Genomic DNA, 23,663 nt, shown 5'->3' on the forward strand with positions numbered 1-23,663 from the left:
GAGTGGTTAAACTGCAGGTGTCATGTTCATTCAATCCATCATGTATTTGTTGTTTCATATATATTTAGTGAGAGCTTTATTATGTGCCAGACACTGTGATAGACATTGAGGAAGCAGTAATGAAAAAAAAATCAGTTCCTTGCTCTTTTGCAGTTTGTAATATCTCGGGAAGATAGATATTTCACAGATAATTACTTCATTAAAGCAACGATAAATGCAAGGCATTGTAAGAGTACATGGTAGGTGACCTGATCTAGCCATTCCCAAGACAATGATGAAAAACAGTCCTATAGAAACTGAGCCCTGGAGGAGCATTAGGAGTTATTCAGACAAAAATAAAAGAATGAGTATTCTTGGTGCAAAAGTCCACAGATAAAAGAACAAGCTTGGCATCGGCCAGGAGTTATTAATATATGGTTAGAACACAGTGTTCCAGGTGGGGAGGGCTGACTATTAAATCAAGAGAGTTAAGCAGTAGCCAGATTATGAATAACCTTGCAAACTACATTAAGAAGCAGGGCATATTCAGATTTTCATTTCAGTAAGACTGCGTAGAAAAATGGTTAAGAAAATGGTTAAGAAAAATGGTTATTGGATAGAGTAAGACTCATTAGGAAATTCTTGTCATGCAGCTCAGAGAGTTTCATGATGCAAAAAAATGTTATTGGCTATTGTGATGGAGAGAAATATCTGCCCTTCCACTTTAGTTTCTCCATCACTTCAAGATGTACCTCAGATGTCATCACTTTTTTGAAGTTTTTTTCTTCCTGTCCCAGACACTACCACCTGTGAGGTGAGTGCCTACGGCATCCAAACATCCAACTACCTATCCCTCTAACTTGTAGTAAGCATATCCTAAGAATATGGCCTTGTGCTTTGAATGGGGATACATCAGAAGCACAGTTTCCTGTATGAAGGAGTTTACTTTTTAGTGAAGATCATAGTTCACTGTGAAAAGTGCTTTGATGGAGGCAGATGGCACCAAAGAACTACAGATATAAATTAGTCTCGTCATGGAGAAGGGACTTGTAGCTTTTAGGAAAGATTTTTTGGATGATATGACATTGATGAGCATAAAGCTGCAATTGAAGAACTGCAGACTATTTTTATATAGCTGAAATGAATGTTGACAGAGGTGGGGTAGAAATGGTGAGAATGAAATGAAAGAAGTAATCCAAAATCATGTGTTTTAAGTGTTTTTTTTTCCTTTAATACCACTGAGGATGGTATCAATAATTACTAGCTTCCATATCTATTGTCAGGTGCTCCCACGGGGCTAGGATGCTTAGATTAGGTTAATTTGGTGTTTGAGTGGAGCCTGAAATAGAATGCCACCTTTTTTGTTTTCATTAAAAAATAATCCTTAGGATAGAGGGGACCTTCTGAATAAAATCAAATCAAGGAACTCAGCAGAGTAGGATAATCAAGGACAAGTAGCAAGACTAAAGGGGACTGCAGAGTAAAGAAAAGTTCCTGAATCTTTGAGAGCTTTTAAAGACTTCTCTAAGAAGCTTTATTCTTAATATTTGTTTTTTTTTTTTTTCATTTGGGCTCCTATATACATGAGGTTAGTAATTGGGAGTAGAGAACATATTTCAATGGTGAAGGTTCTTAGAACTAAGAGTGCAAATTAGTAATGATAATGCTTGTTATGATAGACAGAGTGCCTGAATAACTATGGACAGAGGTTCCTAACATTGTACAGGAGGCAGTGATCAAAACCATCCCTAAGAAGAAGAAAGGCAAAGTGGTTGTCTGAGGAGGCCTTACAAATAGCAGAGAAAAGAAGAGAAGTGAAAGGAAAAGGAGAAAAGGAAAAATACAGCTATCTGAATGCAGAGTTCCAAAGAATAGCAAGAAGAGAGAAAAAAGACTTCCTAAGTGATCAATGCAAAGAGATAGAGGAAAACAATAGAGTGGGGGAAAATACTAGCGATCTCTCCAAGAAAATTATAGAGATACCAAGGGAACATTTCATGCAAAGATGGGCACAATAAAGGACAGAAATGGTAGGGACCTAACAGAAGCAGAAGATAGTAAGAAGAGGTGGCAACAGTACACAGAAGAACTATACAAAAAAGATCTTCATGACTCAGACAATCATCAATTCTCAGCCTTTTGGCTAAGATCAAGTGTAGTATGACTCAGACAATCATGATGGTGTGATCACTCACCCAGAGCCAGACATCCTGGAGTGAGAAGTCAAGTGGCCCTTAGGAAACATCACTACGAGCAAAGCTAATGGAGGTGATGCAATTCCATTTGAGCTATTTCAAACCCTAAAAGAGGATGCTGTGAAAGTGCTGCATTCAATATGCTAGCAAATTTGGAAAGCTCAGCAGTGGCCACAGGACTAGAAAAGGTTAGTTTTCATTCCAATCCCAAAGAAATGCAGTGCCAAAGAATGTTCAAACTACTGCACAGTTACACTCATTTTACATGTTAGCAAAGTAATTCTCAAATTTCTCTAAGCTAGAGTTCAATAGTACGTGAACCAAGAACTTCCAGATGTTAAACCTGGGTATCAGAAAGGCAGAGGAACCAGAGATCAAATTGCCAACATCCATGGGATCATAGAAAAAGCAAGAGAATTCCAGAAAAACATCTGCTTCATTGATTATGCTAAAGCCTTTGTCTGTGTGGATCACAACAAACTGTGGAAAATTCGTCAAGAAATGAGAATACCAGACCACCTTACCTGCCTCTAGAGAAACCTGTTTGCCGGTCAAGAAGCACCAGTTAAAATCAGACATGGAACAATGGAGTGGTTCCAAATTGGGAAAGGAGTACATCAAGGCTGTATATTGTCACCCTACTTATTTAACTTACATGCACAGTACATCATTTAAAATTCTGGGATGGATGAAGTCCAAGCTGGAATCAAGATTGCTGGGAGAAATATCCATAACCTCAGTTATGCAGATGACACCAACCTTATGGCAGAAAGTGAAGAAGAACTGAAGAGCCTCTTGATGAAGGTGAAAGAGGAGAGTGAAAAAGTTGGCTTAAAACTCAACATTCAGAAAACAAGGATTATGGCATCCGGTCCCATTACTCCATGGCAAATAGATGGGGAAACAATGGAAACAGTGAGAGACTATTTTCTTGGGCTCCAAAATCAAGGCAGATGGTGACTGCAGCCATGAAATTAAAAGATGCTTGGTCCTTGGAAGAAAAGCTTTGATCAACCTAGGAAGCATATTAAAAAGCAGAGACATTACTTTGCCAACAAAGGTCCATCAAAGCTATGGTTTTTCCAGTAGTCATTTATGGATGTGAGAATTGGACCACAAAGAAGGCTGAGTGCCAAAAATTGATGCTTTTGAACTGAGATGTTGGAGAAGACTCTTGAGAATCCCTTGGACTGCAAGGAGATCCAGCCAGTCCATCCTAAAGGAAATCAGCTCTGAATATTCATTCATTGGAAGTATTGATGCTGAAGCTGATGCTCCAGTCTTTGGTCACCTGATGCGAAGAGCCGACTCATTAGAAAAGACCCTGATGCTGAGAGGGTTTGAAGGCAGTAGGAGAAGGGGTTGACGGAGGACAAGATATTTGGGTGGCATTACTAACTTGATGGACATGAGTCTGCTCAAGCTCCGGGAGACGGCGAAGAACAGGGGAGCCTGGCGTGCTGCAGTCCGTGGGGTTGCAAAGAGTCGAACGCAACTGAACAGCAACAGCAACGCTTCTTAAAAACACGGATTTGTACCCAACTCCTCAATTTTGATTAAGTAAATCCAGGGAGAAGATGGGAGTATGAATTTTGAGCTAGCACTGCTGGTGATTTCATGTAAGTGCTGGTTATCCTTCCACTGCTTTATGTAACCAGCGTGTCTATAACTCCTGTCATTTTATGGAGACATTGATAGAAGTGTTACACAGGAAGCTCAGTGAACAGAGCACTGTGGGAACTCCTGGAGATCTAATTAATCGCATGTTCTTCATGCCAAGTATTTTTTAAAAATCTAATTGCTATTACTAAGCTCAATTTCTTCATCTTGTTCACAAAATTCTTTGTCAGACACTTTGGTTTTGCAACACTTTGTTTTGTCAGTATATATAAAGTATCCCTAGAGTTGTCAGACAAGCCCTTGTTGAATAACAAAAATAAAGGAAGATAGGAATGAAAGAACGAGGGAAGGGAGAGAGAAGGAGGTAGGAAGGGAGGGAGGAAGAAGGAAATAACTTAGCATATCTTAATTTAGCAAATTCCATTTTTATGAATACCTGTTTATTCACTAAGACCTTAAAATCATCTGCTTAACTCAAAGAATTTTGGCAGGGACTGGTATCAAACTTCCTACTCTTTTGCCTCAATTTCTGTTTTAAAAATTGGAATAAAGACTTGCCCATTCTCAGGCTTCCCTGGTGGCTCAGATGGTAAAGAATCCTCCTGCCATGCGGGAGACCTGGGTTCTGTCACTGGGTTGGGAAGACCTCTGGAGGAGGGCACAGCTACCCACTCCAGGATTCTTGCCTGGAGAATCCCCATGGTCAGAGGAGCCTGGGGGGCTAGAGTCCATGGGGTCACAGAGAGTTGGACATGACTGAGCGACTAAGCATAGTCTTCTGTCATCTGTTGTTCTCACTGTGATTTCTGAAGAATTACAGAAGACATTAACAGCAATCAGCATGTTTAAGTTCTTTTGGTTGGTCCTGAGCTATAGCATACGTGGGCTGGAGACTTGGACTTCATTCATCTGGATGATATTCTCTAACTATTGTGTGACCTATCTTGAGTTTCAATTCTTCTTTATATTAAATGATATTCTTTTTTCAGTTTGAAGATAATTATTTTCTTTGGAACAAGTGGAAGCAAAATTGGATGTGTTGATTCTTTCTGCTGGCTGTTATTTGTTAAAATTATTTTGTCTAAGAATTTAGACAAGTTAGAGGGTACGGCAACCCACTCCAGTATTCTTGCCTGGAGAATCTCCATGGACAGAGGAGCCTGGCAGGCTTCAGTCCATGGGGTAGCCTTTCCTGTCCTTATAATTATGAATATAACAAGAATAACAATGGTATAGGCTTTTTGTCACCTGTAATATTATATATTAGTTATATAAATGATATAAAGTTTTCAGAATCTTGAAGAAAATGGTCTAGTTTGGAAGACTGAACACAACCCTGAATTATGTTTTCAGAATATTTTATAAAACAACCTTTAATTAACTCTATTTCACATCCTAATAGTAACTCTACAGTAAGTGTTTGTTAACATAATGACTGTGGCACTAAAGTTGCTGAAAATTTACATGTGGTTTTTCTTGAAAGATTCATGTTCAACTATGGGATGGTATCTTTTTATTTGAATGATTTTTCTACTATAAATTTCCTTCTAATATGTCCAGTAAATCTGGATTTTATATTTTTTATTATTTTATAGATTATATGGCTCAGTTTGGATATAGGCATCTTGTAATTTATTTGTGAACTGAAAACTAAGTTACTGATGGGGGAAAAGAGAGAAAGAAATAGTTGGGGTTCAGTTCAGTCGCTCAGTCGTGTCCGACTCTGCAACCCCATGAATTGCAGCACGCCAGGCCTCCCTGTCCATCACCAACTCCCGGAGTTTACCCAAACTCATGCCCATTGAGTCGGTGATGCCATCCAGCCATCTCATCTTCTGTCGTCCCCTTCTCCTCCTGCCCCCAATCCCTCCCAGAATCAGGGTCTTTTCCAATGAGTCAACTCCTTGCATGAGGTGGCCAAAGTATTGGAGTTTCAGCTTCAGCATCAGTCTTTCAATGAACACCCAGGATTGATCTCCTTTAGAATGGACTGGTTGGATCTCCTTGCAGTCCAAGGGACTCTCAAGAGTCTTCTCCAACACCATAGTTCAAAAGCATCAATTTTTCAAGGGCATTTTAAGCAAGGATTGAAGGATTCTAGTTGCTAGATGACATATAATTGTGAACAATGTCTGGTTAAAAGATAAGAAAATTGCTGCCTATTAATGACTTCTTCTCCATTTCCCCACTGTTGTAATTCTCCCTTGTATGTTCTCTTGGCAGTTCTCCAGTATTATACTCTCACAGTTGAAATGATTTTATTTAGTGTTTAAAGTCCTAGCCAGACCATTTGTTCCCCTATACTTATGTACTTAGCATGTAATAGGAACTCAATATTTGTAGAATGAATGCTTTTTTCAGCTTCCAGTAATCATATCTCTAGTATGTATGGGAGCTAATAATTGTTGAATGTCTCACCAAGGAAATACATATATTTAACAAGGACAAAGGCAAAGAGCACGATCTTTCCCAGAGCATTACTTTCTGTATTGCTTTTAATTTTCACATATCTACTACCCACTCTTGTTCTGGCTCCAAAATTTCTTCATTGGAGAGCACTGATGAATAAATTGCCTTATTAATACTGACCCTCCAAGAAGATTTATGTTCTCAAAGAAGTTAATATCTGAAAGACTGTGTCAATAATGATAAAATTCATATTGATATGCTTGTCAGAGATGAGAATGATATTTTGTGGAATGGAGAGTAAGTTCCTTTTGCTTCTAAAAAACACATTCATATTCCTGTCCCCCTTTCTCTCTTTTTCCCATAGATATTTTTTGAGCACCTAATTGCTAATTTATTGGAATTAGCAAAATGGTAAAAAGTGATGTGAGGGAAAGGGTCATTTGGTGGAGAATCTTCCAAGACCAGCAGAGGAATTTGGATTTGACATTTCATGCCAAGGAAATATTGCTTTCTTCAGCTAGAGAGTGACAGCAAAATTTCTAGATGTTATTTAGTTAAAGTCAGTGGAACAAACTTTAATGGTATGATTTTGTATATTTCATGTTTATCTTTAAGGAGACTGAACACAAATTAGGGAATGCTAGACTAATTGTTTTAGCTGAGCAACAGAAATTCATTATTGTTCTGCACTGGGCAGCACAGTCTGATATTTTTATTTGATTATATTATATAAGTCAAATCTGGTTGTTATAGGTTTATACAATTCACTTAACTATAATTGTAAGAGTTATTTGCAGCGTAAGAAAACATCACTGGGATGACCCAGAGGGATGGGATGGGGAGGGAGGTGGGAGGGGGGATCAGGATGGGGAACACATGTAAATCCATGGCTGATTCATGTCAATGTATGGCAAAAACCACTACAATATTGTAAAGTAATTAGCCTCCAACTAATAAAAATAAATGGAAAATAAAGAAAACATCAGAGAAAGGCATAAAAACAGAGCTCAAAAACAAAGCCAACTCTCGTACAAACATTTTTTGCATTTCCTTATTTGTTTTACATGAAGTGAAACTATAGTAAATACAGCATAACCTCTTTACCTTCTACCTTTAAAGACTACTTCTCTGGAATGTATTAATAATTCTGAGATATATGTTAAGTGAAAAAGAAAAAAGTACTTGATAATTTGGAATATTTAAACGGTCTATTTCCAACAGATTTTTTTTTTAGTGTACATAGAACTTGGGGATGATTCATTACTCAGTAACACTTAGTTCAATTCACTAAACATTTAAGACCGAAATGTTAGTACAATGAACATGAAAGGCTCTTTGCCATTCAGTTGAGTACTCATATTCTGTCTCCTAGGGATATTCTTTCAGAGTCACCCACTACCTCATATAAAGCCTTTGAACAGATTAGAAAAGAGCATCCCACCTTGGGTAGATTCAGCCCCCAGACAGAACTATTGTTTGGTTATAGTGTTCAGGCTAGAATTTCAGTCTCCAATTGCCTCCTGGACCTGGCATCTCACAATCATACACAGCACCTCTGGGTGTTCACTTTAGTTCACATGTTCTTCCTGGGTTTTTGATGCTGTTGTTGTTCATGTATAAAATCGTGGTCATTTCTCTGAGCAGAAAAACTTCTTAAGGTTAGAGCTTTTATTTTATATCAAAAGAAAATAAAAAACAGAATGAATGACTGAACAGTAACATGCATTTTTTTCATGTGTTAACTCATGTAATCCTCAAAAGAGTCCTTTGATGTAGGTTTTATTATATTAAATCACTACGATTTAGAAAATAATGTTTAGTGGTTGGGTGATTTGCTTAAAGTTAAAAAGCTAAATGGCAAAAGGACAAACTTAGATGCAAGAATAGACAACTTAGGTTTAGTTCTGACACCAAACAGCAAGCAACCTTTAATAGTCCACTTATTCCTTTGCCTCGAAACAGTAAGTCATCTGAACAACCAAAACTCATCCAACCCTATAAGGTGCCCACCAAGGAATACACAGAGAGAAAGGCTTGAAGTGGTTATTTGAATAATTCAAGGGAGTATTTTCTGTATTTTTCTTCCCTTTGGGGTTCTTATGTCCTAAAGGGAAAAATTCAAGAAGTAAAATAAAGGAAAAGTTCTAGGCTTGCTTTATCCCTTATGAAATAAATGAATCAATAAATGTTGGTTGAATGTTGAATATATTTGCTGTACTCAGAAGTTAGGTATGTGCTATAACACTTTAACCTGGGAGATAGAAAAGAAAAGCAAGAAGTTCTCTTGGTTTTTCAGATATAGAAATAGGGTTAGCTGATGGGTACCTTAAAGGAACCTATTTTTGTGCTTTCGAAAAGAAATGATCAAGTAATTAAAATGTCTTATGCAATTAGCAGTATTTTAGGAGTATATCAGTAGTTCTATGAATTACAGTAATCTTCTTTCTCATTTCCAGTAAGTTTACCCGATGATAAATGGAGCCATATAAACAAAGAGATAGATAATTTTCCTGCGGCTCAGAGGAGAGCTACAAGAGTAGTCTAATAACTGGAAATTGTTTTGCAGAGGAAGGGTTAAAATAGCAGGCTTTTTATCCTGAGGAAGGACTTTTGAAAATGCATTTTTGAAAACTGCACAGAAAATAAATACAATTGAAAAAAATTCCGATATATTTCTTCTATGTGTCATATGAAATCCTAGGAAGAATCATTGCAATAATTATCCAAAGTAATATTCAATGTAACAAAAGAGATGTTTGATCTTAAATGTAAATGCATTTAATTGTAGAGTGTCCAAGTTAACAGGTCAAAGGGAAAATATTAATATATGTGCACTTTCTAACAGCAAAAAATAGGCTAGTTTGTAAATACTGTATTCTTCAATGAAGAAAAAAAGATGAAGAATGAAATGTTGGATAGTCTTATCAACCAGATCACCTTTAAAGACAACTTTTCAGGATAGCAAAAATGTGCAACAACTAAGCTTGACGCATGAAACATTCATTGTTATACTAGGGACAGTACTTTTATTAACAGAGTTCACAATTCAAAACATAGCAAATCATTATACATTAGTATTGAAGAATGCCAAATATTATTTCACAACTGCCACTGTGTATTTCTTCTTATCTGACATAATCTGCACAGATCCAGGCTTGCTGTGTTTGATACAATTCAGTTCCTTTTGTCAATGAGCTTCTTTCGTGATGTGCTGTTCCTGAATCTGGCTGGAGACAGTTTTGGTAGATGTTGGTGATGAGAGATACGTTTTATGTGAGGATGATGTTGAAGTTTCTCCTTTAACTTCTAGTTATAATCTGTGGCTGCTTTCTTTATGTAAGCACCTAACTTTTCAGGAGCATTAGCTATCCACAGATGAATGTTCATTTCATCAGATCCACACATAATGTACTTGCTGTCAGAAGTCCATTTCACACAGATAACGTGTTGCATTCCCTTTGTGTGATAGACTTCCTCGTTTCTATTTTTGGCCACAGGAAGGATTTGAATAGATTTGTCAAAACTAGCAGACACAAACTCTTTCCCAGTGGATGAGTAACCCACATCAAGTACTGCAGACACATGATGCATATGTACCATTATAAGAATGTCCAGTGTGTGCATATCAAAACTATATAAGCTGTAATTTTTGCTGCAGTAAAAACAAAAGCTTCCAAAGGGTTCCAGAAAATTGTATTTGTTCTCATATCTAAGATGACCTTTTTCAGAGGAATAGCTTTCCTCATATCATACAGTGCTATATTCCTGTCAGAACAACTTCACAAGAGAAGTGTTTCAGTTGGGTTAAATTTAACACTGCTTATACGGTCAAATCCTCAAGTCATTGAACATATAGGGTTGGTTCTTTGTTCATCCCAAGTGTCTACTTGCTGTCCACATTTGGCAAAACAGCTTTTTTCCAGTGATGATCAATTCCTATATATGCTATCTTTCCTAGTATTGTAGGCAGTGGTTCCTCCTCTTCTCCATAACTTGGTCCATCCATTTTCCATTGCTTGGCAGTTTTGTCATCATCAACAGTAAAAAAATGAAGTCCCACAAAAGTGAGTACATACCCCCTGTACAAAAAGACCTTTATGTGCTTGTATTGTACTAATATATTTTCATCTAGTGAAGTTCCATATTTTAACCTATCTCCATCACATGCCCTAGAAAGGATATTAACAGATTCTCAGATTCTCTGGATGCTTTGCCCAGCAACTGACTCCATCTCAGTGACAGTCCAGGGAAGCAAGGAATGGTTTGCAAATACCTGCTCCAGTTTGGTAGCATTTAAAGCTCTTACATATTCCTGTGGGACCTCAAAATGTTGTAAAGTAGGCTCATGGTTTCTTGGTACTCTTTGTAAGTCCAACTTGGTTTCACAGATGTAGTTGTCTGGGTTCAGACTCAGCATCTTTACTTTTATCTTGCTGCTAATTATCCCCGAATCTCATGAGCTTTCATCTCTAGGTCCCAGTTGCCATGGCCTCCTCCACCAACACATGCCACTTCTCCCAAGTTCCTTCTTTTATTAATTTCTAATTTTATTATTCTGTGATCAGAGAATATATTTCATATGACTTCATTCCTTTCAAATTTACTGGTACTTATTTTGTGGTCTAACATGCAGTTTATTCTGGAGAATGTTCCATGTCCACTTAAGAATACTGTGCATTTGGTAGAATGCCCTATAGCTAGACGTCTGTTAGATCTAGTTGATTTATGGTGCGGTTCAAGTCTTCTTTTTACTTCTTGATCTTCTGCCTAATTGTTCTATTCATTATTAAAAGTGGAATATTCAATTCACCGATTGTTATTGTTGAATTGTGTATTTTCCCCTTCAATTCTGTCAGTTTTTGTCTCATGTTTTAGGACTCTCTTAAGTGCATGTGTGTTTATATGTTTTGTTCTCCTAATGGATTGACCATTTTAGCTTTATAAATTTATAAAATGTTCTATTTTAAATCTCTAGTAACAATTTCTGTCTTAAAGCTTCTTTTGTTCAGTGTTAGCATACTCACTTTATATTTCTTTGGGTTATTGTTCTTATGGTATATCTATCCTTCTCTATCTTTTTACATTAAATCTATTAGTGCCCTAGAATATAAAACATTTCTCTTGTAGATGCTATGTAACTGGATTATTAAAAAACAAACAATAAAAAAACTATCCTACCAATCTTTGCCTTTGGTTTGCAGTGCTGTGTACACTTACAATTAATATAATTACCAGTAAAGTAGGACTTAATGTCCTTAATAAAATGGAAGCATTTTATTATTTGTTTGCTGTGTATTATATACTTTTTCTTTCTTTTTCTCATTTTTTCTTTTCCTTTGTGTTAAAGATATATTTTCTAGTTTACCATTTTAATTCCCTTGGAGCTCCTTGCATTATTTTTGTTATTGCTGCTATTTTCTTAGTGGGTCATTATAGTTAATCAGTTCAGTTCAGTCGCTCAGTTGTGTCTGACTTTTTACGACCCCATGAACTGCAGCATGCCAGGCCTCCCTGTCCATCACCAAGTCCCGGAGTTTACCCAAACTCTTGTCCATTGAGTCAGTGATGCCATCCAGCCATCTCATCCTCTGTTGTCTGCTTCTCCTCCAGCATCATGGTCTTTTCAAAAGAGTCAGATCTTTGCATCAGGTAGCCAAAGTATTGGAGTTTCAGCTTCAACACCCATCAGTCCTTCCAATGAACACCCAGGACTGATCTGCTTTAGGATGGACTGGTTCGAGGTCCTTGCAGTCCAAGGGATTCTCAAGAGTCTTCTCCAACACCACTTTTCAAAAGCATCAATTCTTCGGTGCTCAGCTTTCTTTATGGTCCACTCTCACACCCACACATGACTACTGACATGTCCATGACTGAAGTGACCTAGCACGTTCATGGACTTTTTTTTTTTTAAGGACACAGCTACTAGCACTTCTCTAAATTTTTGTTTATCTGGAAATGTCTTAAATATCTTGATTTTCTGAAGTATAGTTTTACTGAATATAGGATTCTTGGTTGACATTTTTTTTCTTCCAGCATTTTGAATGTTTCAACTCATTGCCTCTGGACTCCGTGATTTCTAAAAGTTAGCTATTAATCTTACTGTGGATCCCTTCTACAAGATGAATCATTTTTCTCTAGTTGATGTCTCATGAGTCTCTTTGTTATTCAACACTTTGACTATGTGTCTATGTGTAGATCTCTTTAAATTTATCTTTCATGAAGTTTGTTGAACTTTTTGGATATGTTGATTAATTTTTTTTCCCTCAAATGTGGAATAAATTCTACACAAATAGCTGCACATTTTGGTTAATTTCCAGATTTCTCTGAAAATTTATTTTAAACATTTTTTTGTGAATATTCTTATTGCTTTTATGGTGGAATAGATTTTCAGAGATATTTATTTCTTCTAGAAATGCTTCTTCCTGGCCAGAAGAGCCTAAGATTAAGTCATGTTTAAATTTAGTGTTAAGTTGAACCAATAAGCAGATAAACTCAGATAAAGCAGAGTACTGGCAAGGAGTTTACTGAAAGGTGAAATAAAGTAGGTAAGATTGGTAAGCTAAAGGGGAAACTGAAAAGTTTTATTTTGAGTAAAACTATTTGGAAGGTACTCGAGTTCATTGACCATGAGTAATGTGAGAATAATGATGTTTGAAGATTATTCTAATGGTTTTATGTAGAGTGAAAAGAAGTGAAGCTGTACAAGAAGGTAGATGAGTTTAGTGGCAGTGCCAACAATGTACATGTGTGATGCCAAGGCATGTCTTAATATGTCTTAACACGGCAGCCATTGACATAGAAACGCAAGGGTAGAAATGCAAGGGTAGATCAGTCATAGGATTTGGTGGTGGACTGAATCTGTGGAGTAAGGGAATAAATAAGTTTCAAGAGATGTAAATATTGCTGCTCTGTTTTTTCAAGATGATGGTAGAGTAATGTTAATGAGGATAATGAAAAAGCAGATGTATGGCAGATTTTTATTTTGACATCTTTTTTAACTAACTGTTTCTTCTTAACCTTCTTGTACCAGGCATGTGATCATAAAAAGTAAATTAATAGTTGTATTGGATTTTAAAAACAGGGTCTAATACCATCAAAAGCTAAATAGTATTATGAGGCTTCCTAAATCACATTAATTTAGAAGAAAGAGAGGAAAAGGAAAGTTTTTTTTTTAATTCTAAAGATATTCCAAGATGTTTATTGTATTAACTTACTTTTCTGACATGTGATTCTCTGGCAAAGCAGATGTAAAAAATCTACAGCTTTGTTAGTACAAAAAAATTGAGATTTAATTACTGTGTGTAGAAATAATAGGTTCACAGCCTTGAATGTGTATTAATAGAACATTTTAATAATGTATCTTTTATAAGTGAAAGAGTCTTGGGTTCAAATTTCTCATTTCTTAGAACACAATGCTTTTTTTTCGGTCAGCGTGTAGATTCGTTATTGTTTTTCAAATGATTTTCTTCTTTTATTTTCCCATAGCCCTTGAGGAGAAAAAGGCAATAAAAATGAAATGACTATCAATGAGATGGTTGCTTTAATCCCTGTAAGTGAGAAATGTCAATTCCTGTGTGGGATCAAAGTCATATTTCTGAACTCTTCCCTAACCTCCAAGCGTTTTTCATTGAGTTGTTTACTTCTGTATGTACATCTAATAAGGGAGATAGTAGTACAAATTTCCATGTTGCACTTGTACCACAGTCTTCTTCAACAATATTTTAAATAATTATGTTATTCATCAATGTTTATGTTCATCCAGATTTTTCAAAACATTAAATTACAGGGACTTCCCTGGTGATCCAGTGGTTAAGACTCCATGCTTCCACCAGAAGGGTATCCTTGGGGAGGCATTGGAATCCTTAGGAAGTAAAACAGCTGTTATAAAATTCATAGTTTTATTCAACAAGTATTTACTGGATGATTATTGTTGTCCTCTAATAAGGCTACAGTCTGGAGCTATAACACCTATTTTTAGGGATGATATGAAGCTATAGGGGGTTTCCTTGGTGGCTTAGTGGTAAAGGATCTGCCTGCCAAAGCAGGCGGTGCGGGTTCAATCTCTGGGTCAGGAAGGAAGATTCCCTGGAGAAGGAAATGGCAACTCACTCTAGTATCCTTGCCTGGAAAATCCCATAGACAGAGGAGCCTGGTGGGCTACAGTCCAAGGGGTCACAGAGAGTCTGACGTGACTTAGTGACTAAACAACAACAACATGAAGCTATAGATCACAAACTTGACCACTCTATGGAGGTACTGTAAAGGGCCTGCAGTTTCATACAGGCACAAAGCTTGTCTGTGACTGACTGGTTGGCTAAGTTGCTTCAGTCAAGTCCAACTCTTTGCAACACTATGGACTGTAGCCCCCCCCAGGCTCCTCTGTCCATGGGGATTCTCCAGGCAAGAATACTGGAGTGGGTTGCCATGCCCTTCTCCAGGGTATCTTCCTGACCCAGGGATTGAACCCATAACTCTTAGTCTCCTGCATTGACAGGTGGGTTCTTTACCACTAGCGCCACCTGAGAAGCTTGTCTGTAGATTATATAAATCATGGGTTCTACACATCCATAGCCATTTTTATCATTTTCAAATGTATATGTTTTGCTATGATTAATAAAGTGGAAATTTATTGTCACTTTTTGCTCATATATTTGTTTCAAACAACAAATTCTAAAAGTATAACATCTACTGGAGCTGGGCAGAGAATGCAGGATTCTTTTTCTGTATTTCATCTTCTCATGTGGAGAGACACTGATCAGTGTAACTGGGCTTCTCTCTGCTCCTACTCATTCCCCAGGAGAGTTCATATGATATGTAAATTTGGGAACAGGAACTGCACATGTATCACTAATTCTCATTTTGATCTTCTCATCTGCAAAGAGTATGTGTAGTTGAGTTTAGTAGTAGGGATCCTATCTGTCCAGGCTTGGCAGACCTGAGGCTAAGTCTGTCTAATTCTGGGATGTACTAGTAGAAAGCCTATATTGTCTTGTACCTAAGCCATGTTCTCTAATATCTGCTCTGTTGCTCACCAGTGTTGACATTTTAATCCATTTGCCTGAGTTTTTATCCATGGTTTGGCTAACTGCAGGCTCTGAGCCAAATCTGACCCACGCAGGCCAAATCTGGCCAGGCTCCTCTGTTTACATCTTGTGTGTGTCTCTTTATTGCTACAACAGCAGCTTTGAGTGGTCGCAACAGAAATCATATGGCCTGAAAAGCCTAAAATATTTATTCTCTGGCCCTTTTCAGAAAAGATCTGTCAACCCCGAGACTCCTATCTATAATTTGGGCAGAGGATGAAGACATGATTTATTACACTCCCTAAATTTCTAAATTAATTCTAATACTAGAATATAGGTATTTGTAAAAATTTTTACTTTGAAAAACATGCTTTATCATTCAAAATGATAGAAACCCTTTGAGTAAAAATGGAATGGACTTAGAGATGGGAGACTGCTATTCAAGTAACAGAAGGATAAGTTGATGAAGTTTGAACTAGTTTGGTGATTATGAAAATAGAAAAGTAATACTGGGTTTAGGAGTTATTATGAAATGCAAATTTTATAAAAGTTGATGACTGCTTCTTTATGGTAACAGTAATCATGACAGAACAGGAGAAAGAATAATGTCTCCAAGAGTTCGAACCTAGGTGACTGGATGAATGTCCTAGGAACAGTATGTATTTTCTTATTTTGACTGCCTTGCCTTTGGCCCTTTAAGTCACACATTCACTAACATCAGGAATAAAGACCCAAAAACTAGTTGTAGTAGTCACCCCAGACTCTTCACTATTACCAGACCTATCAAACAGAACATATGACTTTGTAACATTAACATCAGTCTAGCAGTTTGTTCTTATAAACTTGGTAATGCTCTTTGTCTTATCATTAAGTCTCAGTTATTTTTCTAATAGGTTTATCTCCTTGCTCTCTATACCTAGTTGTGAATACTTTTATGTATGTACTGAGTTGGCCAAAAAAGTTACTTTGGTTTTTAAGTAAACATAAAAGACATATTTTTCATTTTCATCACAAATTTCATTGAACAACATATTCACTGTTTTGTTCTATTACCTTCTGTCATTTTCTGGGCAACTTCATAATTCCATCTTACACAGATTTTTTTTTTCTTTTTGAGCAAAGAACTGATCCAGGTTCCTTTTTACAGTCTTCCAGGGAATTGAAATTTTTTCCATTAAGACAATTTTGTAAAGACCAAAATAAATGGAAATTTGAAGGTGTAATGTCTAGCCAACACATCAGATGAATCAGAACTTCCCAGCAGAGCTGTAACATTTTTTTGCCTGGTCATCAGAGAAACATGCAGTCTTGCATTGTTCCTGATGGATTATTGCTGTTCAGTTGCTCAGTCATGTCCGATTCTTTGCAACCCCGTGGACTACACCACGCCAGTCTTCCCTGTCCTTCACCATCTCCCAGAATTTGATCAAACTCATGTCCATTGAGCTAGTGATGCCATTCAACCATCTCATCCTCTGTTTACCCCTTCTCCTCCCACCTTCAATCTTTCCCAGCATCAGGGTCTTTTCTAATGAGTTGGCTTTTTATATCAAGTGGCCAAAGTATTAGAGCTTCAGCTTCAGCCTCAGTCCTTCCAATGAATATTCAACTGATTTCCTTTAGGATTGACTGGCTTGACTTCCTCGCAGTCCAAGGGACTCTCAAGTCTTTTCTAACACCACAGTTCAAAAGCATTAATTCTTCGGTGCTCAACCTTCTTTATGGTCCAACTCTAACATCCATACGTGACTACTGGAAAAACCATAGCTTTGACTTGTCTTCCTGAGGAGACCTTACAAATATTTGAGAAAAGAAGTGACGCTAAAGGCAAAGGAGAAAAGGAAAGATATACCCATCTGAATACAGAGTTCCAAAAATAACAAGGAGTTATAAGGCCTTCCTCAGTGATCAATGTGAAGAAGTAGAGGAGAACAATAGAATGGGAAAGACTAGAGACCTCTTCAAGAAGTTAGAGATCCCAAGGAAACATTTCATGCAAAGATGGGCACAATAAAAGACAGAAATGGTATGGACCTAACAGAAGCAGAAGATATTAAGAAGAGGTGGCAAGAATACACAGAAGAACTGTATAAAAAAGATCTTCATGACCCAGATAATCATGATAGTGTATAACTCACCTAGAGCCAGACATCCTAGAATGTGAAGTCAAATGGGCCTTAGGAAGCATCACTATGAACAAAGTTAGTGGAGGTGATGGGATTCCAGTTGTGCTATTTCAAATCCTAAAAGATGATGCTGTGAAAGGACTGCACTATGAGCCAGGAAATTTGGAAAACTCGGCAGTGGCCACAGGACTGGAAGGGTTCAGTGTTTATTCCAATCCTAAAGAAAGACAATGCCAAAGGATGTTCAAACTACCGCACAATTGCATTCATCTCACATGCTAGCAAAGTAATGCTCAAAATTCTCCAAGCCAGGCTTCAATAGTATGTGAACTGTGAACTTCCAGATGTTCAACCTGGATTTAGAAAAGGCAGAGGAACCAGAGATCAAACTGCCAATCCATTGGATCATCGAAAAAGCAAGAGAATTCCAGGGAAACATCTACTTCTGCTTTATTGACTATGCCAAAGCCTTTGACTGTGTGGATCACAGCAAACTGTGGAAAATTCTTAAAGAGATCAGAATACCAGGCCACCTTACCTGCTTCCTGAGAAATCTGTATGCAGGTCAAGAAGCAACAGAACTGGACATGGAACAACAGACTGATTCCAGATTGGGAAAGGATTACATCAAGGCTGTATATTGTCACCCTGCTTATTTAATTTATATGCAGAGTACATCATGTGAAATGCCAGACTAGATAAAGCACAAGCTGGCATCATGATTGCTGGGAGAAATATCAGTAACCTCGGATATGCAGATGACATCACCCTTATGGCAGAAAGCAAAGGAGAACTAAAGAGCCTCCTGATGAAAGTGAAAGAAGAGAGTGAAAAAGTTGATTTAAAACTCAACATTCAGAAAACTAAGATCATGGCATCCAGTCCCATCACTTCATGGCAAATATATGGGGAAACACTGGAAACAGTGAGAGATTTTATTTTCTTGGGCTCCAAAATCACTGCAGATGGTGATTGCACCCATGAAATTAAAAGATGCTTACTCCTTGGAAGGAAAGCTATGACCAACCTAGACAGCATATTAAAAAGCAGAGGCATTACTTTGACAACAAAGGTCCATCTAGTCAAAGCTATGGTTTTTCCAGTGGTCATGTATGGATGTGAGAGTAGGACTATAAAGAAAACTGAGCGCTGAAGAGTTGATGCTTTTGAACTGTGGTGTTGGAGAAGACTCTTGAGAGTCCCTTGGACAGCAAGGAGATCCAACCAGTCCATCCTAAAGGAAATCAGTCCTGAATATTCATTGGAAGGACTGATGCTGAAGCTGAAACTCCAATCCTTTGGCCACCTGATGTGAAGAACTGACTCATTTGAAAAGACCCTGATGCTGGGAAAGATTAAAGACTGGAGGAGAAGGAGACGACAGAGGAAGAAATGGTTGGATGGAATCACTGACTCAATGGACATGAGTTTGAGTAAACTCAGGTTGTTGGTGATAGACAGAGAGGCCTGGCGTGCTGCAGTCCAAGGGATCGCAACGAGTCAGACATGACTGAGCAACTGAACTGAACTGAACAATTGATAAATTAGCCAGAAAGAGATTTATATCAATTCACACTTCAAATAAGACTGTATAGCATACCCATTTTTCCAAACCCTCACCAACACTGTGTTATCACTATAGCAATTTGATCAGGAATGCTAGATCATGTGTTACTTTAACTAGCATATATTTAATTATAAATGAGATCAAACATCTTTTTATACAAGAAATTTCTAGCTATTTATCATGAATTGCACCTATCCTTTGCCGACTTTTCTCCTTAGGTTGATGATCTCTTTAATCCCAGTTTGTAATTCTCTTTATGATAAAGATATTACAGTCTTGTCACACATATCACAGAATTTTCCCAATTCTGTTACGTTTCTTAATTTTGATTTTGTATTTTAGCGGCTTTGTGAAAGTTTCATGTTTGTAGGCACTCAAATTTATCAATCTTTTTCTCTACACCTCTGAATATGCATCTGGTTATAGCTTCTGATCAAAGAACATTCTTATTTTAAGATTATTTTGCAAGTATATTTACTTATTATTTAAATATTTAGCTGCAATTTATTTTATTTAAGGAATGGAGTATTAATACAGTTTTATTAATTCTTTCAAATGACTGGTCAGTTATCTTTTTGGCAATTATTATATAATCCATTGTTTTGCTACTGACTTGAAATACCATAATACAATAAATTTTCACAAGCATTGAATCTTTGTTCTTTTAAATTCTTTCTTTTGTTTTATTGCCTTTCAATTATTGTACCAGAACCATTTATAATTTGCTTAAATATCTGATAAATGTTGATCTCCACCCCCTTCATTATTTTTCTCTTTTCAAATTAATACCTAGCTATTGTCCGAGATTTATTTTTCCAAATGCACTTTAGGATCACTTGTCAAGATCCAAAAGGAGTGGGAAGGAAACCATTCCATACTACTGCATTAAATTTAAGACTTAAAGTTACATTAAATTTAAGTGAGAGTGAAAGGATCACTATCTTTAAGATATTGAGTCATAAAAAGATGTATTTTTTTCATTGGAGTCCAATTTTAATGTTCCTCTCTCAGTCCTTAATAATTTCCATTGCCTCTCTATGTATGTTACCTTCTGCTAGTGTTACTGTATTAGTTTTTAGTTGTTGCAGTAACTAATAATCACAAATTTAGCAGCTTAAAAAACCATGACTTTATTATTATATGTGTGTTAAGTTACTTCAATCATGTCTGATGCTGTGTGGCTCTATGGACTATAGCCAGCCCCAATCCACAGGATTCTCCAGGCAAGAATATTGGAGTGGGTTGCCATGCCCTCCTCCAAGGGATCTTCCTGACCCAGGGGTTGAACCCGCATGTCTTATGTCTCCTGCATTCACAGGCGTGTTCTTTACCACTGAAGTGAAGTGAAGTTGCTCAGTCGTGTCCAACTCTTTGCGACCCCATGGACTGTAGCCTACCGGGCTCCTCCATCCATGGAATTTTCCAAGCAAGAGTACTGGAGTGGGTTGCTCTTTCCTTCTCCAGGAGCTCTTCTCGACCCAGGGACTGAACCCTGGTCTCCTGCCTTGTAGGCAGACGCTTGACCATCTGAGCCCCCAGGGAAGTCCTAGAGCCTTATTATTATTTTACATTTCTGGAAGTCTAAAGAATGTCCCCCTGGGCTACATCCCAGATTTTGATAGGGCTGCATTCCTTTCTGGAGACTACAGAGGAGAATCTTGTTTCCTTGCCATTCTATCTTCTATGAGCTGTGTCCATTCCTTGGCTCCTGGCTGCCTTTATGCCTTGAAAACCAGCAATGGCCAGTCAGGTCTTTTACATTGCTTCAGTCCAACACCAACTCTCCTTCCCTCTTTCATTTATAACGAGTGTTGTGATACTGGGCCACTTGGATAATCCAGGGTGATCTCCCCATCTCAAGATTCTTAACGATCACATCTGCAAAGCTCCTTTTTATTATGGGACATAATATATTCACAGGTTTGGGGAAATTAGGACATTATTGTCTTGCAGTGTCTTCATCCTCTTCTCCCACTCAAAGTCTTATTGTCTTATTGTTGCTCATCCTCTTCACCCACTCAAAGTCTCTTATTTTCTTATTATTGTGTATTTATGTTGTTATCTTCCTTATTGTAAAGTCACTGTAAGTCTGTAGGGGATACTTTTCTTGATACTGCAGAACATGTCAGAGCAATAAAACCATATCCAATAGCTTTCACCTACTTTGAATCATTTAGAATTGTGAGTCATCTCTAACTTTGAAAGAGCTATAAGACCACACTCCCTTGCACTGGTATTATTTTTCCCATTATGAGAAAAATAATTCAGGAAGCAGTGAGTACATGCAGGTATCTTGTATCATAGTACCAACAGAGTACTTCTATTTCCATTGTCTTACTTACTAAAGTCTTCAGACTCATCTAAATCAAACCACCATCTTCTGTTCTCAAGAGATGACTTGTATCAATCAGGCTAAATTTAAAGTCAGTGGCAGACAACCTGCTACTTGCCAAGTGAACGCTCACCTTGAGCTGAAACCTGTCTCCTTGTTACCATCTCTCTCTCTGCACTCTTTCTGACAATTATAGTGATTCTCCTGTTTTTCAAGTACTTGTGAAATGTGTTTTTCCTACCTTTTCTTCTTTAATCTTTCCCCATATTACGTGAGCTTGATACTCAGCACTGTCCTTATCCATGTGCAGAGAAAATAGTCCCTGGGGTCTTTGTATCTCCTCAAATGCAGACCTCTGTACCAGGCTGAGTGAACCAGCTGTGATTTACTGCAGTGTTGGTTAAGCTGCTTCACTTTCCCCTCTGTGGTTAAGAAAGAGCTGTATTTAGGAGGTAAGTTCACAGAGATATCTTGTCAAAATTGTCTAGAAAAGCCTCTAGTTCACCTTATTTCTTAAAAAAAAAAAAAGAAACGAAAACTACATCATTGATATTATTAAGAAATGACTGTGCCCGTACCTGGATCCCTGATCATTGCTAAGGTTTTTCATAAGTCAGAGGCCAAGTATCTTTCAGCCCTTTTGATGAATAAAATCTTGCACTCCTTTGCAAGAACTTCCCTGATAGTTCAGTGGATAGAGAATCACCTGCAATGCAGGAGACCCCGGTTGGGTTCCTGGATCGGGAAGATTCGCTGGAGAAGGGATAGGCTACCCACTCCAGTATTCTTGGGCTTCCCTTGTGGCTCAGCTGATAAAGACTCTGCTGCAATGTAGGAGACCTGTGTTTGATCCCTGGTCGGGAAGATCCCCTGGAGAAGGGAAAGGCTACCCACTCCAGTATTCTGGCCTGGAGAATTCCGTGGACTGTGTAGTCCATGGGGTCACAAAGAGTCGGACACAACTGAGCAACTTTCACTTTCACCTTCACTCCTTTACAAAGGATGGTTGATATCATACAGTTAGCCTGTCTTTTACAAAATTTCGAAACCAGATTATTCCCAATTCTAATTAGCACAAAGGAAGGGAGGACCGTCATATTCTCTAGTTTAAATATCATTCTTGTATTAAATCAGCCAGTGTCACATTATGTCTTTAACTGATACATTACACTCTGACTCACACTTTCAGCTGTAACTCCTGTTTCTTTTTTCATGGTATTGCTAATCTGTATACCCACATCCTGAATTTTTAAAACTCATTTCTTTACGAAACTATAGGACTTCGTATTTAATCACTAATAAACTTTGACTTGTTAGACTGAGCCCACCCCTCATGATCTTCAACTTTTAGAGAAACACAGTGCAAACAGCAAGTGAAAGTAAATTACTATTGTTTATTTTTCTTGGGGAGGCATAATATTAACTTATTCAGTGCTCTCAGTATACATATTTTAAAAGATGCACTATTTGGCCACACATCGCACAGCTAACTCTAACGGGTACAATAAAACTGACTAAGTAAGTCTAACCATTAAAGCTGGTCATTCAGGAACTGTGAAGTTAGGCAGTATAGGGCCTTAGAGACATCTTTAGAATTTTGGGACAAACCATTAGTCCCTCAGACCTCAGAAAAGGGCTAGCAAAGACCAAGGCAGAGAACACAGTCTTAGGCATGCTACCATTATAAAAATTCAAGCTCAGAAATAAGTCTGGGATTCAGGAACCAGGCATTTGAATAAAGATAGAGGCAAAATATCAAGAAAAAAAGCAAAAGCTGCTAACCAAATTGGAGCCAAATTCTGCTCGGCTGGGTACAATGGAACCTTGAAAAGTGAGTCACCGACTGTTGAACCTCAATTCTTTAAATCTCTTTGGTCCATTTCCAGGATTTACCATCAAGGGTGCTTTGGCAATAAACCTGTATATCAAAATCCAGATTTCCCACAGTAAGGAAGAGGGCTTGCAAAGGCTAAAAGGTGGCAGGGTTAGGTACTACCTAACAATGAGCAGTTTCCTCTTTCCTTTAGTTATGGCAATAAAGATCTTATCATAGTTCTTTTATCTGTGATGCAATAGTATGAACGCTATAGTTACTGAAATAAGACCTAGATTGTAGTCCTAAAACTTCCATTAACCAGATGTTAATATTGGACAGCTAATGATTCCAAGCCTTAGTTTCTGAATGGGGATCACAGTAACACTGGGAGGGCTGTTCAGTTCAGTTCAGTCCCGTCCGACTCTTTGTGACCCCATGGACAGCAGCATGCTAGGCCTCCCTGTCCATCACCAACTCCCAGAGTTTACTCAAACTCGTGTCCGTTGAGTCTTGATGCCATCGAACCATCTCATCCTCTGTTGTCCCCTTCTTCTCCTGCCTTCAATCTTTCCCAGTATCAGGGTCTTTTCAAATGA

The 23,663-nt window shown here is 37.7% G+C and overlaps 1 protein-coding gene and 1 pseudogene across 5 annotated transcripts in view; one reads left to right on the forward strand and one right to left on the reverse strand.

The window, feature by feature from the left end:
* ANKS1B (ankyrin repeat and sterile alpha motif domain containing 1B) overlaps window positions 1–23,663 on the forward strand; it is a 1,085,637-nt gene that overhangs the window by 341,527 nt on the left and 720,447 nt on the right. The window lies entirely within an intron of this gene.
* LOC133044050 (DDB1- and CUL4-associated factor 13-like) lies at window positions 9,298–21,555 on the reverse strand (annotated as a pseudogene).

Source organism: Dama dama, chromosome 22, assembly GCF_033118175.1.
Source record: "Dama dama isolate Ldn47 chromosome 22, ASM3311817v1, whole genome shotgun sequence".
NCBI classification, from domain to species: Eukaryota; Metazoa; Chordata; class Mammalia; order Artiodactyla; family Cervidae; genus Dama; species Dama dama.